This window comes from Euprymna scolopes, chromosome 27 (assembly GCF_053919585.1).
Source record: "Euprymna scolopes isolate OS-2025 chromosome 27, ASM5391958v1, whole genome shotgun sequence".
In the NCBI taxonomy this organism is placed as follows: domain Eukaryota; kingdom Metazoa; phylum Mollusca; class Cephalopoda; order Sepiida; family Sepiolidae; genus Euprymna; species Euprymna scolopes.
The window spans coordinates 114,623,756-114,642,911 of NC_136508.1; positions in this window are offsets into that span (position 1 = coordinate 114,623,756).

A 19,156-nucleotide genomic window follows, 5' to 3' on the forward strand; every position below is an offset into this window, starting at 1 on the left:
TCTGATAAATGAACATATAAAACGTACACTGGAGAGAATTTCTATAAAACCGGAATTATTAGAAATATCTTAAAACTACCTGATAAATATCTCCGGTGAACCAAGTACAAAAGAGATTAAAAGAATTGTAATTTAAGGGATGATTAAAATTTTAAAAAAGATCTCTCGGGTAAAATGTATAAATACATTTGATTTATTTGATAAATTTAGTTTAAGATTTAGCCTTATGTAATGGGTCCCTTGAATTCTGAGAACTTCGACTGAAGTAAAAGTTGAACCTGCATATAGCAATATGACACGCTAACAAATGCTGCACTAGAGGAAAAATATTCCCTAAATACTCCCCTCCAACTAATATTCTACCGAAAAATCTCAGCAGACTATGGAGAAGACGACAGAACAAAATTCAAACCTCATCAGTTGATAAAGAACAGATGTAGCTATTGGCCAAGACTAGTTCAACTAAAAAATAATAAAGGACTTCAGTAACTTTGTTTTAAGGGTGAACAATGCTCTTACATGATTGGTTCGAACAGATAGTTTATTGACAGAAATTAACCATATTGGGTAGCATTATTTATCCAGACAAAACTGCTTCCCCATTGACAGAAAAGAAAAAAGATCCCCACTGAGGTTCAAAAACCAGCGAATCAGCCTGGAAACGAGATATGATAACGAATATAAATAAAAAGAATTCTCAGACTTTTCTGTTGAACGAGATTTCAACTTAAAAAGAATCTAAAAACTCTAAACTCTAAATATTCTTTTCAGACTCGACACCTACTAAGAACTCATAGAGCAGAAAATCAGGCGAAAGTGATGGCCTTATCTGCACAAATAAAGCATTTAAAAAGAAAATATCTTGCAGATCAATAAACAAACTATTTGACATGAACCCATGGTTGGTTAAAGTTAGAAACTTTAGAATACATTTTGGTTGAAATGTATAGGATAACAGAGTAATGATGCCTTATCATCACAGCTAGACGAAAATGATAAGAAAATAAAAAGAAAATAAGTGACCAAGTGGATATTGAATATACCTCAATATAACAAAAATATAAATGCCTCATCATCATAGCTAGGCGAGAATTACAAGAAAAATGGAAAATAGACATTTGACTAAGTGGATATTGAATATACCTTAATATAACAAAAACAAATCTAAATGCCTCATCACCATAGAAGAAAAATTATTAGAAAATAGACAGAAAATAAACAAGTTACTAAGTACATATTGAATATACCTCAGTATAACAAAAGCAAATCTAAATGCCAGGAATAACACAGAATGTTAATGATATCATTGAATTTATTTACAAAAAAGTCCGGGGATATAACACCTACCAAATTTCCGGATGAAGAAGCTAGTATAATTTCATAGCAATCACATCGGTTTTTCATCAATTTGTGGTTGAGTAACATAGCTACACAAGCATGGCTCATAAAAGGCAACACAACCCCCACCTTCATAACAGTAAGGGACTACTCCCTAGAAACTTAAAAATATCTCAGTTGGAATGTATAAGATAACATTGTAATAGACGAATATAATTAGAAAATTAACAAGAGACCAAGTAGATATTTCATTATTATAATACGATGATAACGGTTGAAGTGACAAGCGTAATAATATATAGATAAGTACGTGAATTTCAAATAATTCTAATTGTGTAGTTTGTGTACTGGAGTTTTAAAAATTGATAATAGCTTAAATTTACGTACGGATGCCTGGAGAGGGACGCAATAAACTATATTTAATCATGTTGAACGGGTTTGTTCTTTTTTCATAATATATATATATATATATATATATATATATATATATATATATATATATATATATACATATATATATTTGTTACCTACATAATCCAGGAGGTTAAGTAAGTACCAGATGGGTGATCATTTTCGTGATGGTAGTATGTGTTGAAAAAAACTCCTGCATTTCGTATCAATAAATTGCTAAAAGAATTATCGCATTTTTAATAAAATGCGCAGTTATTTATCAATTCACTCTTTGTTGGTCTCAATTTTTGAAAGCATTTCCTATTAAATGGTATATAAAAAGTATTCAGCTCACTAACAGAAAATTATTTATTTACTTTTCAAGCATTTAAAAGTTTTTTTCGCAAAAAAAATGAAAATATGTATAGATTTTATTTTTTTCAAATCTGAAAGATAATAATTATTTACATATTCAACGAATTTCCCACATTAAAACACAAACGATGAAAAATAAATACATTCGAAATACAGTCGGATTTTCGATCTTAAAATCGGATAAGATGTTCTTTTATCTACAATCCTCGCCCTCCCCCCCCACGGTACAATACATTTTGCTCGGTTTGGGCTAATTATTTTAAGGTTATTTGGACCAACAAATAATGAATGGATTGCTATGAAAATTTGAAATAGTTTGGGCTAATTATTTTAAGGATATTTGGACCAACAAATAAAGAATGGGTTGCTATGAAAATTTGAAATAGTTTGGGCTAATTATTTTAAGCATATTTGGACCAACAAATAATGAATGGGGTTGCTATGAAAATTTGAAATAGTTTGGGCTAATTATTTTAAGGATATTTGGACCAACAAATAATGAATGGGTTGCTATGAAAATTTGAAATAGTTTTGGCTAATTATTTTAAGGATATTTGGACCAACAAATAATGAATGGGGTTGCTATGAAAATTTGAAATAGTTTGGGCTAATTATTTTAAGGATATTTGAACCAACAAATAATGAATGGGTTGCTATGAAAATTTGAAATAGTTTGGGCTAATTATTTTAAGCATATTTGGACCAACAAATAATGAATGGGGTTGCTATGAAAATTTGAAATAGTTTGGGCTAATTATTTTAAGGATATTTGGACCAACAAATAATGAATGGGTTGCTATGAAAATTTGAAATAGTTTGGGCTAATTATTTTAAGGATATTTGGACCAACAAATAATGAATGGGTTGCTATGAAAATTTGAAATAGTTTGGGTTAATTATTTTAAGGATATTTGGACCAACAAATAATGAATGGGTTGCTATGAAAATTTGAAATAGTTTGGGCTAATTATTTTAAGCATATTTGGACCTACAAATAAAGAATGGGTTGCTATGAAAATTTGTAATATGGTTGTAAGGAATCATTGCTCGTTGTACACACACATACTGAACTGGGTACACACACGCAAGGTTTGTTGACAAGTCGTCAAAACAAGAAAACATATCATCAGAAATCATAACATTCGAAAGTACAAAAGACTTGGAATTCAACATTCTTCAATTAACCAAGTTTTCCAAAAATGTAAACAACCACTTGCAATGTGGCTTAGATCTTCAATTAACCAAGTTTTCCAAAATATAAACAACCACTTGGAATGTGGCTTAGATCTTCAATTAACCAAGTTTTCCAAAAATGTAAACAACCACTTGGAATGTGGCTTAGATCTTCAATTACCCAAGTTTTCCAAAATATAAACAACCACTTGCAATGTGGCTTAGATCTTCAATTAACCAAGTTTTCCAAAATATAAACAACCACTTGGAATGTGGCTTAGATCTTCAATTAACCAAGTTTTCCAAAAATGTAAACAACCACTTGGAATGTGGCTTAGATCTTCAATTACCCAAGTTTTCCAAAATATAAACAACCACTTGCAATGTGGCTTAGATCTTCAATTAACCAAGTTTTCCAAAATATAAACAACCACTTGGAATGTGGCTTAGATCTTCAATTAACCAAGTTTTCCAAAAATGTAAACAACCACTTGGAATGTGGCTTAGATCTTCAATTACCCAAGTTTTCCAAAATATAAACAACCACTTGCAATGTGGCTTAGATCGACAAGTTCGACAAGATGTGTCAATATAAACAAATGAATTCAGGTAAAACGAACAGAGAGGGAAAAGGACAGCCGAGGAAGCCGATCAGCTATTATTGTTAGCTAATAATCTTTTTGACAAACAGTACGGATTAAGGAAATGTTCTACAGCAGTTATTTTAACAGTGCTCTCTGAACGTATATACCATGCATTGGATAAGGCAGGTGAAGTCAAGGGTGTAGCCCACGATATATCCAAGGCTAAGTTTGGCATGAAAAGCTACTAAGGAAAATCAAATAATATGGCATAACTGGACGAATACTTAATATAATTAGGTTCTTCCTAGACAATAGGACCATTCAGGTTGTCATTGATGGACCTTCCAAGCAACATAATCCTGTGACCACTATTATTCCTGATATTCATGAATGACCTCTGCGATAATATTGAGTCCAAGGTGGTTATATTCGCTGATGATACAATGCTCTATAACACACATGAGGAAAGAACGGATGTACACTAATCCAAGACCATGGCTTTATCATTAGCAAATGACCTCCAGACCAGAGTTGAATAGGGACGTAAATGAATGGTAAAATTTAACGGTAGTCAAACTAAGCTGCTCTCCTGTAACAATTACAAAAACACCTCTTCAACCACCGATATCCATAACAAATAACACTCTACCTGAGAATTCTTCCTTCAAACTCCTTGGTTTAACATTTACAACAAATATGAACTGGAATACATTGAGAACATTGCGAAACCTGCTGCAAGGAAGGTGGGCTCCCTCTATCTTGATAGAAACTACTTACATTTGAGAGTATTCTGTACCTCTGTTAGGCCACCATTCGCCCATGTATGAAGTATTGTTGCCACATCTGGGCTGGTGCATCTACCACTAGCCTCCCCTTCTTTGATAAAATCTACAAGCTAATAAGTTCCACTTTGTCAACTAGGCTCCAACCCCTGTCGCATCGCCACAATGTTGCATCCAAATTCTCGTCTGATAGGTACTAAAAATAATCGAATGTGCTCTGCTGAACTCATTGCACTTGAGCTCTCTCGACGTACACATCATCGACAATCCTGCTTGATAACAAAATCACACCCCTTCACTGTTGAGGTCCTTAAATGTAAGAAAGCTTTCTACTCAAATAGCTTCTTCCTTAGAACAGCTAGACTTTGGAATTCTCTTCCTGTTGCCGGCTTCCCAAACTGTATTGATATGCAGAAGTTCAAATGCAACGTAAACCAACATCTTAATCTTTCTTATGTATCATTAATCTTAATATCTTAATATTTCTTATGTATCATCCAATGAGTGGCCCTTTACATCCAAGTGCTTTGTTTGGTATAAAGGTGAGCGAAAAAAAAATCTCGCCTGAAGGGTACTAAAAACAAGCAGAATGCAGGAGGAACTGTTTTGGAATCAAGAAACAGTTGTTAATTAAAAAGATCATCATGGAGGTTTGTTGAAAGGTACAGAGAAATCTAAGCATTATTGGATGAATTACCAAAACACGTGTTTTTATATTGAACAATAACAATCGCTGATGAAAACGTACTAATCCAGCATTTACAAAAAAGCAGAATCTTGATTTAAACAAATTGATTTTAAAAAATTCTAAGCATTATTTAGATTGATTACAAACACTCACTCTTAATATATTTGAATGACTTCAAAATAAAGTATTATTTAGATGGATTACAAACACTAACTCTTAATATATTTGAATGACTTGAAAATAAAGTATTATTTAGATGGATTAAAAACACTCACTCTTAATATATTTGAATGACTTCAAAATAAAGTATTCTTTAGATGGAGTACAAACACTCACTCTTAATATATTTGAATGACTTGAAAATAAAGTATTATTTAGATGGATTACAAACACTCACTCTTAATATATTTAAATGACTTGAAAATAAAGTATTATTTAGATGGATTACAAACACTCACTCTTAATATATTTGAATGACTTCAAAATAAAGCATTATTTAGATGGATTACAAACACTCACTCTTAATATATTTGAATGACTTGAAAATAAAGTATTATTTAGATGGAGTACAAACACTCACTCTTAATATATTTAAATGACTTGAAAATAAAGTATTATTTAGATGGATTACAAACACTCACTCTTAATATATTTGAATGACTTGAAAATAAAGTATTATTTAGATGGATTACAAACACTCACTCTTAATATATTTGAATGACTTGAAAATAAAGTATTATTTAGATGGATTACAAACACTCACTCTTAATATATTTGAATGACTTGAAAATAAAGTATTATTTAGATGGAGTACAAACACTCACTCTTAATATATTTGAATGACTTGAAAATAAAGTATTATTTAGATGGATTACAAACACTCACTCTTAATATATTTGAATGACTTGAAAATAAAGTATTATTTAGATTGATTACAAACACTCACTCTTAATATATTTGAATGACTTCAAAATAAAGTATTATTTAGATTGATTACAAACACTCACTCTTAATATATTTGAATGACTTGAAAATAAAGTATTATTTAGAGTGATTACAAACACTTACTCTTAATATATTTGAATGACTTGAAAATAAAGTATTATTTAGATGGATTACAAACACTCACTCTTAATATATTTGAATGACTTGAAAATAAAGTATTATTTAGATGGATTACAAACACTCACTCTTAATATATTTGAATGACTTGAAAATAAAGTATTATTTAGATGGATTACAAACACTCACTCTTAATATATTTGAATGACTTGAAAATAAAGTATTATTTAGATGGATTACAAACACTCACTCTTAATATATTTGAATGACTTCAAAATAAAGTATTATTTAGATTGATTACAAACACTCACTCTTAATATATTTGAATGACTTGAAAATAAAGTATTATTTAGATGGATAACAAACACTCACTCTTAATATATTTGAATAACTTGAAAATAAAGTATTATTTAGATGGATTACAAACACTCACTCTTAATATATTTGAATGACTTGAAAATAAAGTATTATTTAGATTGATTACAAACACTCACTCTTAATATATTTGAATGACTTCAAAATAAAGTATTATTTAGATTGATTACAAACACTCACTCTTAATATATTTGAATGACTTCAAAATAAAGTATTATTTAGATTGATTACAAACACTCACTCTTAATATATTTGAATGACTTCAAAATAAAGTATTATTTAGATTGATTACAAACACTCACTCTTAATATATTTGAATGACTTGAAAATAAAGTATTATTTAGATGGATTACAAACACTCACTCTTAATATATTTGAATGACTTGAAAATAAAGTATTATTTAGATTGATTACAAACACTCACTCTTAATATATTTGAATGACTTCAAAATAAAGTATTATTTAGATTGATTACAAACACTCACTCTTAATATATTTGAATGACTTGAAAATAAAGTATTATTTAGATTGATTACAAACACTCACTCTTAATATATTTGAATGACTTCAAAATAAAGTATTATTTAGATTGATTACAAACACTCACTCTTAATATATTTGAATGACTTGAAAATAAAGTATTATTTAGATGGATTACAAACACTCAATCTTAATATATTTGAATGACTTGAAAATAAAGTATTATTTAGATTGATTACAAACACTCACTCTTAATATATTTGAATGACTTCAAAATAAAGTATTATTTAGATTGATTACAAACACTCACTCTTAATATATTTGAATGACTTCAAAATAAAGTATTATTTAGATTGATTACAAACACTCACTCTTAATATATTTGAATGACTTGAAAATAAAGTATTATTTAGATGGATTACAAACACTCACTCTTAATATATTTGAATGACTTGAAAATAAAGTATTATTTAGATTGATTACAAACACTCACTCTTAATATATTTGAATGACTTGAAAATAAAGTATTATTTAGATTGATTACAAACACTCACTCTTAATATATTTGAATGACTTCAAAATAAAGTATTATTTAGATTGATTACAAACACTCACTCTTAATATATTTGAATGACTTGAAAATAAAGTATTATTTAGATGGATTACAAACACTCACTCTTAATATATTTGAATGACTTGAAAATAAAGCATTATTTAGATGGATTACAAACACTCACTCTTAATATATTTGAATGACTTGAAAATAAAGTATTATTTAGATTGATTACAAACACTCAATCTTAATATATTTGAATGACTTGAAAATAAAGTATTATTTAGATGGATTACAAACACTCACTCTTAATATATTTGAATGACTTGAAAATAAAGTATTATTTAGATTGATTACAAACACTCACTCTTAATATATTTGAATGACTTGAAAATAAAGTATTATTTAGATTGATTACAAACACTCACTCTTAATATATTTGAATGACTTCAAAATAAAGTATTATTTAGATTGATTACAAACACTCACTCTTAATATATTTGAATGACTTGAAAATAAAGTATTATTTAGATGGATTACAAACACTCAATCTTAATATATTTGAATGACTTGAAAATAAAGTATTATTTAGATTGATTACAAACACTCACTCTTAATATATTTGAATGAATTCAAAATAAAGTATTATTTAGATTGATTACAAACACTCACTCTTAATATATTTGAATGACTTGAAAATAAAGTATTATTTAGATGGATTACAAACACTCAATCTTAATATATTTGAATGACTTCAAAATAAAGTATTATTTAGATTGATTACAAACACTCACTCTTAATATATTTGAATGACTTGAAAAGAAAGTATTATTTAGATTGATTACAAACACTCACTCTTAATATATTTGAATGACTTGAAAATAAAGTATTATTTAGATGGATTACAAACACTAACTCTTAATATATTTGAATGACTTGAAAATAAAGTATTATTTAGATTGATTACAAACACTCACTCTTAATATATTTGAATGACTTGAAAATAAAGTATTATTTACATGGATTACAAACACTCACTCTTAATATATTATAATGACTTGAAAATAAAGTATTATTTAGATGGATTACAAACACTCTTAATATATTTGAATGACTTGAAAATAAAGTATTATTTAGATGGATTACAAACACTCACTCTTAATATATTTGAATGACTTGAAAATAAAGTATTATTTAGATTGATTACAAACACTCACTCTTAATATATTTGAATGACTTCAAAATAAAGTATTATTTAGATTGATTACAAACACTCACTCTTAATATATTTGAATGACTTGAAAATAAAGTATTATTTAGATGGATTACAAACACTCACTCTTAATATATTTGAATGACTTAAAAATAAAGTATTATTTAGATGGATTACAAACACTCAATCTTAATATATTTGAATGACTTGAAAATAAAGTACTATTTAGATTGATTACAAACACTCACTCTTAATATATTTGAATGACTTGAAAATAAAGTATTATTTAGATTGATTACAAACACTCAATCTTAATATATTTGAATGACTTGAAAATAAAGTATTATTTAGATTGATTACAAACACTCACTCTTAATATATTTGAATGACTTGAAAATAAAGTATTATTTAGATGGATTACAAACACTCACTCTTAATATATTTGAATGACTTGAAAATAAAGTATTATTTAGATTGATTACAAACACTCACTCTTAATATATTTGAATGACTTGAAAATAAAGTATTATTTAGATTGATTACAAACACTCACTCTTAATATATTTGAATGACTTCAAAATAAAGTATTATTTAGATTGATTACAAACACTCACTCTTAATATATTTGAATGACTTGAAAATAAAGTATTATTTACATGGATTACAAACACTCAATCTTAATATATTTGAATGACTTGAAAATAAAGTATTATTTAGATTGATTACAAACACTCACTCTTAATATATTTGAATGACTTCAAAATAAAGTATTATTTAGATTGATTTCAAACACTCACTCTTAATATATTTGAATGACTTGAAAATAAAGTATTATTTAGATTGATTACAAACACTCACTCTTAATATATTTGAATGACTTCAAAATAAAGTATTATTTAGATTGATTACAAACACTCACTCTTAATATATTTGAATGACTTGAAAATAAAGTATTATTTAGATGGATTAAAAACACTCACTCTTAATATATTTGAATGACTTGTAAAATAAAGTATTATTTAGATTGATTACAAACACTCACTCTTAATATATTTGAATGACTTCAAAATAAAGTATTATTTAGATTGATTACAAACACTCACTCTTAATATATTTGAATGACTTCAAAATAAAGTATTATTTAGATTGATTACAAACACTCACTCTTAATATATTTGAATGACTTGAAAATAAAGTATTATTTAGATTGATTACAAACACTCACTCTTAATATATTTGAATGACTTGAAAATAAAGTATTATTTAGATTGATTACAAACACTCAATCTTAATATATTTGAATGACTTGAAAATAAAGTATTATTTAGATTGATTACAAACACTCACTCTTAATATATTTGAATGACTTCAAAATAAAGTATTATTTAGATTGATTACAAACACTCACTCTTAATATATTTGAATGACTTGAAAATAAAGTATTATTTAGAGTGATTACAAACACTCACTCTTAATATATTTGAATGACTTGAAAATAAAGTATTATTTAGATTGATTACAAACACTTACTCTTAATATATTTGAATGACTTGAAAATAAAGTATTATTTAGATGGATTACAAACACCTACTCTTAATATATTTGAATGACTTGAAAATAAAGTATTATTTAGATGGATTACAAACACCTACTCTTAATATATTTGAATGACTTGAAAATAAAGTATTATTTAGATTGATTACAAACACTCACTCTTAATATATTTGAATGACTTCAAAATAAAGTATTATTTAGATGGATTACAAAAACTTACTCTTAATATATTTGAATGACTTGAAAATAAAGTATTATTTAGATGGATTACAAACACTCACTCTTAATATATTTGAATGACTTGAAAATAAAGTATTATTTAGATGGATTACAAACACTCACTCTTAATATATTTGAATGACTTGAAAATAAAGTATTATTTAGATGGATTACAAACACTCACTCTTAATATATTTGAATGACTTGAAAATAAAGTATTATTTAGAGTGATTACAAACACTCACTCTTAATATATTTGAATAACTTGAAAATAAAGTATTATTTAGATGGATTACAAACACTCACTCTTAATATATTTGAATGACTTGAAAATAAAGTATTATTTAGATGGATTACAAACACTCACTCTTAATATATTTGAATGACTTCAAAATAAAGTATTATTTAGATTGATTACAAACACTCACTCTTAATATATTTGAATAACTTGAAAATAAAGTATTATTTAGATTGATTACAAACACTCACTCTTAATATATTTGAATGACTTCAAAATAAAGTATTATTTAGATTGATTACAAACACTCACTCTTAATATATTTGAATGACTTGAAAATAAAGTATTATTTAGATGGATTACAAACACTCACTCTTAATATATTTGAATGACTTGAAAATAAAGTATTATTTAGATGGATTACAAACACTCACTCTTAATATATTTGAATGACTTGAAAATAAAGTATTATTTAGATGGATTACAAACACTCACTCTTAATATATTTGAATGACTTGAAAATAAAGTATTATTTAGAGTGATTACAAACACTCACTCTTAATATATTTGAATGACTTGAAAATAAAGTATTATTTAGATTGATTACAAACACTCACTCTTAATATATTTGAATGACTTGAAAATAAAGTATTATTTAGATGGATTACAAACACTCACTCTTAATATATTTGAATGACTTGAAAATAAAGTATTATTTAGATTGATTACCAACACTCACTCTTAATATATTTGAATGACTTGAAAATAAAGTATTATTTAGATTGATTACAAACACTTACTCTTAATATATTTGAATGACTTGAAAATAAAGTATTATTTAGATGGATTACAAACACCTACTCTTAATATATTTGAATGACTTGAAAATAAAGTATTATTTAGATGGATTACAAACACCTACTCTTAATATATTTGAATGACTTGAAAATAAAGTATTATTTAGATGGATTACAAACACTCACTCTTAATATATTTGAATGACTTGAAAATAAAGTATTATTTAGATTGATTACCAACACTCACTCTTAATATATTTGAATGACTTGAAAATAAAGTATTATTTAGATTGATTACAAACACTTACTCTTAATATATTTGAATGACTTGAAAATAAAGTATTATTTAGATGGATTACAAACACCTACTCTTAATATATTTGAATGACTTGAAAATAAAGTATTATTTAGATGGATTACAAACACCTACTCTTAATATATTTGAATGACTTGAAAATAAAGTATTATTTAGATGGATTACAAACACTCACTCTTAATATATTTGAATGACTTGAAAATAAAGTATTATTTAGATTGATTACAAACACTCACTCTTAATATATTTGAATGACTTGAAAATAAAGTATTATTTAGATGGATTACAAACACCTACTCTTAATATATTTGAATGACTTGAAAATAAAGTATTATTTAGATGGATTACAAACACCTACTCTTAATATATTTGAATGACTTGAAAATAAAGTATTATTTAGATGGATTACAAACAATCACTCTTAATATATTTGAATGACTTGAAAATAAAGTATTATTTAGATTGATTACAAACACTCACTCTTAATATATTGAATGACTTCAAAATAAAGTATTATTTAGATGGATTACAAAAACTTACTCTTAATATATTTGAATGACTTGAAAATAAAGTATTATTTAGATGGATTACAAACACTCACTCTTAATATATTTGAATGACTTGAAAATAAAGTATTATTTAGATGGATTACAAACACTCACTCTTAATATATTTGAATGACTTGAAAATAAAGTATTATTTAGATGGATTACAAACACTCACTCTTAATATATTTGAATGACTTGAAAATAAAGTATTATTTAGAGTGATTACAAACACTCACTCTTAATATATTTGAATAACTTGAAAATAAAGTATTATTTAGATGGATTACAAACACTCACTCTTAATATATTTGAATGACTTGAAAATAAAGTATTATTTAGATGGATTACAAACACTCACTCTTAATATATTTGAATGACTTCAAAATAAAGTATTATTTAGATTGATTACAAACACTCACTCTTAATATATTTGAATAACTTGAAAATAAAGTATTATTTAGATTGATTACAAACACTCACTCTTAATATATTTGAATGACTTCAAAATAAAGTATTATTTCGATTGATTACAAACACTCACTCTTAATATATTTGAATGACTTGAAAATAAAGTATTATTTAGATGGATTAAAAACACTCACTCTTAATATATTTGAATGACTTGAAAATAAAGTATTATTTAGATGGATTACAAACACTCACTCTTAATATATTTGAATGACTTGAAAATAAAGTATTATTTAGATGGATTACAAACAATCACTCTTAATATATTTGAATGACTTGAAAATAAAGTATTATTTAGATTGATTACAAACACTCACTCTTAATATATTTGAATGACTTCAAAATAAAGTATTATTTAGATGGATTACAAACACTCAATCTTAATATATTTGAATGACTTGAAAATAAAGTATTATTTAGATGGATTACAAACACTCACTCTTAATATATTTGAATGACTTGAAAATAAAGTATTATTTAGATGGATAACAAACAATCACTCTTAATATATTTGAATGACTTGAAAATAAAGTATTATTTAGATGGATTACAAACACTCACTCTTAATATATTTGAATGACTTTAAAATAAAGTATTATTTAGATTGATTACAAACACTCACTCTTAATATATTTGAATGACTTCAAAATAAAGTATTATTTAGATTGATTACAAACACTCACTCTTAATATATTTGAATGACTTGAAAATAAAGTATTATTTAGATGGATTACAAACAATCACTCTTAATATATTTGAATGACTTGAAAATAAAGTATTATTTAGATTGATTACAAACACTCACTCTTAATATATTTGAATTACTTCAAAATAAAGTATTATTTAGATGGATTACAAACACTCAATCTTAATATATTTGAATAACTTGAAAATAAAGTATTATTTAGATGGATTACAAACACTCACTCTTAATATATTTGAATGACTTGAAAATAAAGTATTATTTAGATGGATTACAAACAATCACTCTTAATATATTTGAATGACTTGAAAATAAAGTATTATTTAGATGGATTACAAACACTCACTCTTACTATATTTGAATGACTTGAAAATAAAGTATTATTTAGATTGATTACAAACACTCACTCTTAATATATTTGAATGACTTCAAAATAAAGTATTATTTAGATTGATTACAAACACTCACTCTTAATATATTTGAATGACTTGAAAATAAAGTATTATTTAGATGGAGTACAAACAATCACTCTTAATATATTTGAATGACTTGAAAATAAAGTATTATTTGGATTGATTACAAACACTCACTCTTAATATATTTGAATGACTTCAAAATAAAGTATTATTTAGATGGATTACAAACACTCAATCTTAATATATTTGAATGACTTCAAAATAAAGTATTATTTAGAGTGATTAGAAACACTCACTCTTAATATATTTGAATGACTTCAAAATAAAGTATTATTTAGAGTGATTACAAACACTCACTCTTAATATATTTGAATGACTTCAAAATAAAGTATTATTTAGATTGATTACAAACACTCACTCTTAATATATTTGAATGACTTGAAAATAAAGTATTATTTAGATTGATTACAAACACTCACTCTTAATATATTTGAATGACCTCAAAATAAAGTATTATTTAGATGGATTACAAACACTCACTCTTAATATATTTGAATGACTTGAAAATAAAGTATTATTTAGATTGATTACAAACACTCACTCTTAATATATTTGAATGACTTGAAAATAAAGTATTATTTAGATGGATTACAAACACTCACTCTTAATATATTTGAATGACTTGAAAATAAAGTATTATTTAGAGTGATTACAAACACTCACTCTTAATATATTTGAATGACTTGAAAATAAAGTATTATTTAGAGTGATTACAAACACTCACTCTTAATATATTTGAATGACTTGAAAATAAAGTATTATTTAGATGGATTACAAACACTCAATCTTAATATATTTGAATGACTTGAAAATAAAGTATTATTTGGATGGATTACAAACACTCACTCTTAATATATTTGAATGACTTGAAAATAAAGCATTATTTAGATGGATTACAAACACTCACTCTTAATATATTTGAATGACTTCAAAATAAAGTATTATTTAGATGTATTACAAACACTAACTCTTAATATATTTGAATGACTTCAAAATAAAGTATTATTTAGATGGATTACAAACACTCACTCTTAATATATTTGAATGACTTGAAAATAAAGTATTATTTAGATGGATTACAAACATTCACTCTTAATATATTTGAATGACTTGAAAATAAAGCATTATTTAGATGGATTACAAACACTCACTCTTAATATATTTGAATGACTTCAAAATAAAGTATTATTTAGATGGATTACAAACACTAACTCTTAATATATTTGAATGACTTCCAAATAAAGTATTATTTAGATGGATTACAAACACTAACTCTTAATATATTTGAATGACTTGAAAATAAAGTATTGTTTAGATGGATTACAAACACTCACTCTTAATATATTTGAATGACTTCAAAATAAAGTATTATTTAGATGGATTACAAACACTCACTCTTAATATTTTTTAATGACTTGAAAATAAAGTATTATTTAGATGGATTACAAACACTCACTCTTAATATATTTGAATGACTTAAAAATAAAGTATTATTTAGATGGATTACAAACACTCACTCTTAATATATTTGAATGACTTGAAAATAAAGTATTATTTAGATGGATTACAAACACTCACTCTTAATATTTTTGAATGACTTGAAAATAAAGCATTATTTAGATGGATTACAAACACTCACTCTTAATATATTTGAATGACTTGAAAAAAAAGTATTATTTAGATTGATTACAAACACTCACTCTTAATATATTTGAATGACTTCAAAATAAAGTATTATTTAGATTGATTACAAACACTCACTCTTAATATATTTGAATGACTTGAAAATAAAGTATTATTTAGAGTGATTACAAACACTCACTCTTAATATATTTGAATGACTTGAAAATAAAGTATTATTTAGAGTGATTACAAACACTCACTCTTAATATATTTGAATGACTTGAAAATAAAGTATTATTTAGATGGATTACAAACACTCAATCTTAATATATTTGAATGACTTGAAAATAAAGTATTATTTGGATGGATTACAAACACTCACTCTTAATATATTTGAATGACTTGAAAATAAAGCATTATTTAGATGGATTACAAACACTCACTCTTAATATATTTGAATGACTTCAAAATAAAGTATTATTTAGATGTATTACAAACACTAACTCTTAATATATTTGAATGACTTCAAAATAAAGTATTATTTAGATGGATTACAAACACTCACTCTTAATATATTTGAATGACTTGAAAATAAAGTATTATTTAGATGGATTACAAACATTCACTCTTAATATATTTGAATGACTTGAAAATAAAGCATTATTTAGATGGATTACAAACACTCACTCTTAATATATTTGAATGGCTTCAAAATAAAGTATTATTTAGATGGATTACAAACACTAACTCTTAATATATTTGAATGACTTCCAAATAAAGTATTATTTAGATGGATTACAAACACTAACTCTTAATATATTTGAATGACTTGAAAATAAAGTATTGTTTAGATGGATTACAAACACTCACTCTTAATATATTTGAATGACTTGAAAATAAAGTATTATTTAGATGGATTACAAACACTCACTCTTAATATTTTTGAATGACTTGAAAATAAAGTATTATTTAGATGGATTACAAACACTCACTCTTAATATATTTGAATGACTTAAAAATAAAGTATTATTTAGATGGATTACAAACACTCACTCTTAATATATTTGAATGACTTGAAAATAAAGTATTATTTAGATGGATTACAAACACTCACTCTTAATATTTTTGAATGACTTGAAAATAAAGCATTATTTAGATGGATTACAAACACTCACTCTTAATATATTTGAATGACTTGAAAATAAAGTATTATTTAGATTGATTACAAACACTCACTCTTAATATATTTGAATGACTTCAAAATAAAGTATTATTTAGATTGATTACAAACACTCACTCTTAATATATTTGAATGACTTGAAAATAAAGTATTATTTAGAGTGATTACAAACACTCACTCTTAATATATTTGAATGACTTGAAAATAAAGTATTATTTAGATTGATTACAAACACTCACTCTTAATATATTTGAATGACTTGAAAATAAAGTATTATTTAGATGGATTACAAACACTCACTCTTAATATATTTGAATGACTTGAAAATAAAGTATTATTTAGATGGATTACAAACACTAACTCTTAATATATTTGAATGACTTGAAAATAAAGTATTATTTAGATTGATTACAAACACTCACTCTTAATATATTTGAATGACTTCAAAATAAAGTATTATTTAGATGGATTACAAACACTCAATCTTAATATATTTGAATGACTTGAAAATAAAGTATTATTTAGATTGATTACAAACACTCACTCTTAATATATTTGAATGACTTGAAAATAAAGTATTATTTAGATGGATTACAAACAATCACTCTTAATATATTTGAATGACTTGAAAATAAAGTATTATTTAGATTGATTACAAACACTCACTCTTAATATATTTGAATGACTTCAAAATAAAGTATTATTTAGATTGATTACAAACACTCACTCTTAATATATTTGAATGACTTGAAAATAAAGTATTTTTTAGATGGATTACAAACAATCACTCTTAATATATTTGAATGACTTGAAAATAAAGTATTATTTAGATTGATTACAAACACTCACTCTTAATATATTTGAATGACTTCAAAATAAAGTATTATTTAGATTGATTACAAACACTCACTCTTAATATATTTGAATGACTTGAAAATAAAGTATTATTTAGATGGATTACAAACACTCAATCTTAATATATTTGAATGACTTCAAAATAAAGTATTATTTAGAGTGATTAGAAACACTCACTCTTAATATATTTGAATGACTTCAAAATAAAGTATTATTTAGAGTGATTACAAACACTCACTCTTAATATATTTGAATGACTTGAAAATAAAGTATTATTTAGAGTGATTACAAACACTCACTCTTAATATATTTGAATGACTTGAAAATAAAGTATTATTTAGATTGATTACAAACACTCACTCTTAATATATTTGAATGACTTCAAAATAAAGTATTATTTAGATGGATTACAAACACTCACTCTTAATATATTTGAATGACTTGAAAATAAAGTATTATTTAGATGGATTACAAACACTCACTCTTAATATATTTGAATGACTTGAAAATAAAGTATTATTTAGATGGATTACAAACACTCACTCTTAATATATTTGAATGACTTGAAAATAAAGTATTATTTAGATTGATTACAAACACTCACTCTTAATATATTTGAATGACTTCAAAATAAAGTATTATTTAGATGGATTACAAACACTCACTCTTAATATATTTGAATGACTTCAAAATAAAGTATTATTTAGATGGATTACAAACACTCACTCTTAATATATTTGAATGACTTGAAAATAAAGTATTATTTAGATGGATTACAAACACTCACTCTTAATATATTTGAATGACTTGAAAATAAAGTATTATTTAGATGGATTACAAACACTCACTCTTAATATATTTGAATGACTTGAAAATAAAGTATTATTTAGATTGATTACAAACACTCACTCTTAATATATTTGAATGACTTCAAAATAAAGTATTATTTAGATGGATTACAAACACTCACTCTTAATATATTTGAATGACTTGAAAATAAAGTATTATTTAGATGGATTACAAACACTCACTCTTAATATATTTGAATGACTTGAAAATAAAGTATTATTTAGAGTGATTACAAACACTCAATCTTAATATATTTGAATGACTTGAAAATAAAGTATTATTTAGAGTGATTACAAACACTCACTCTTAATATATTT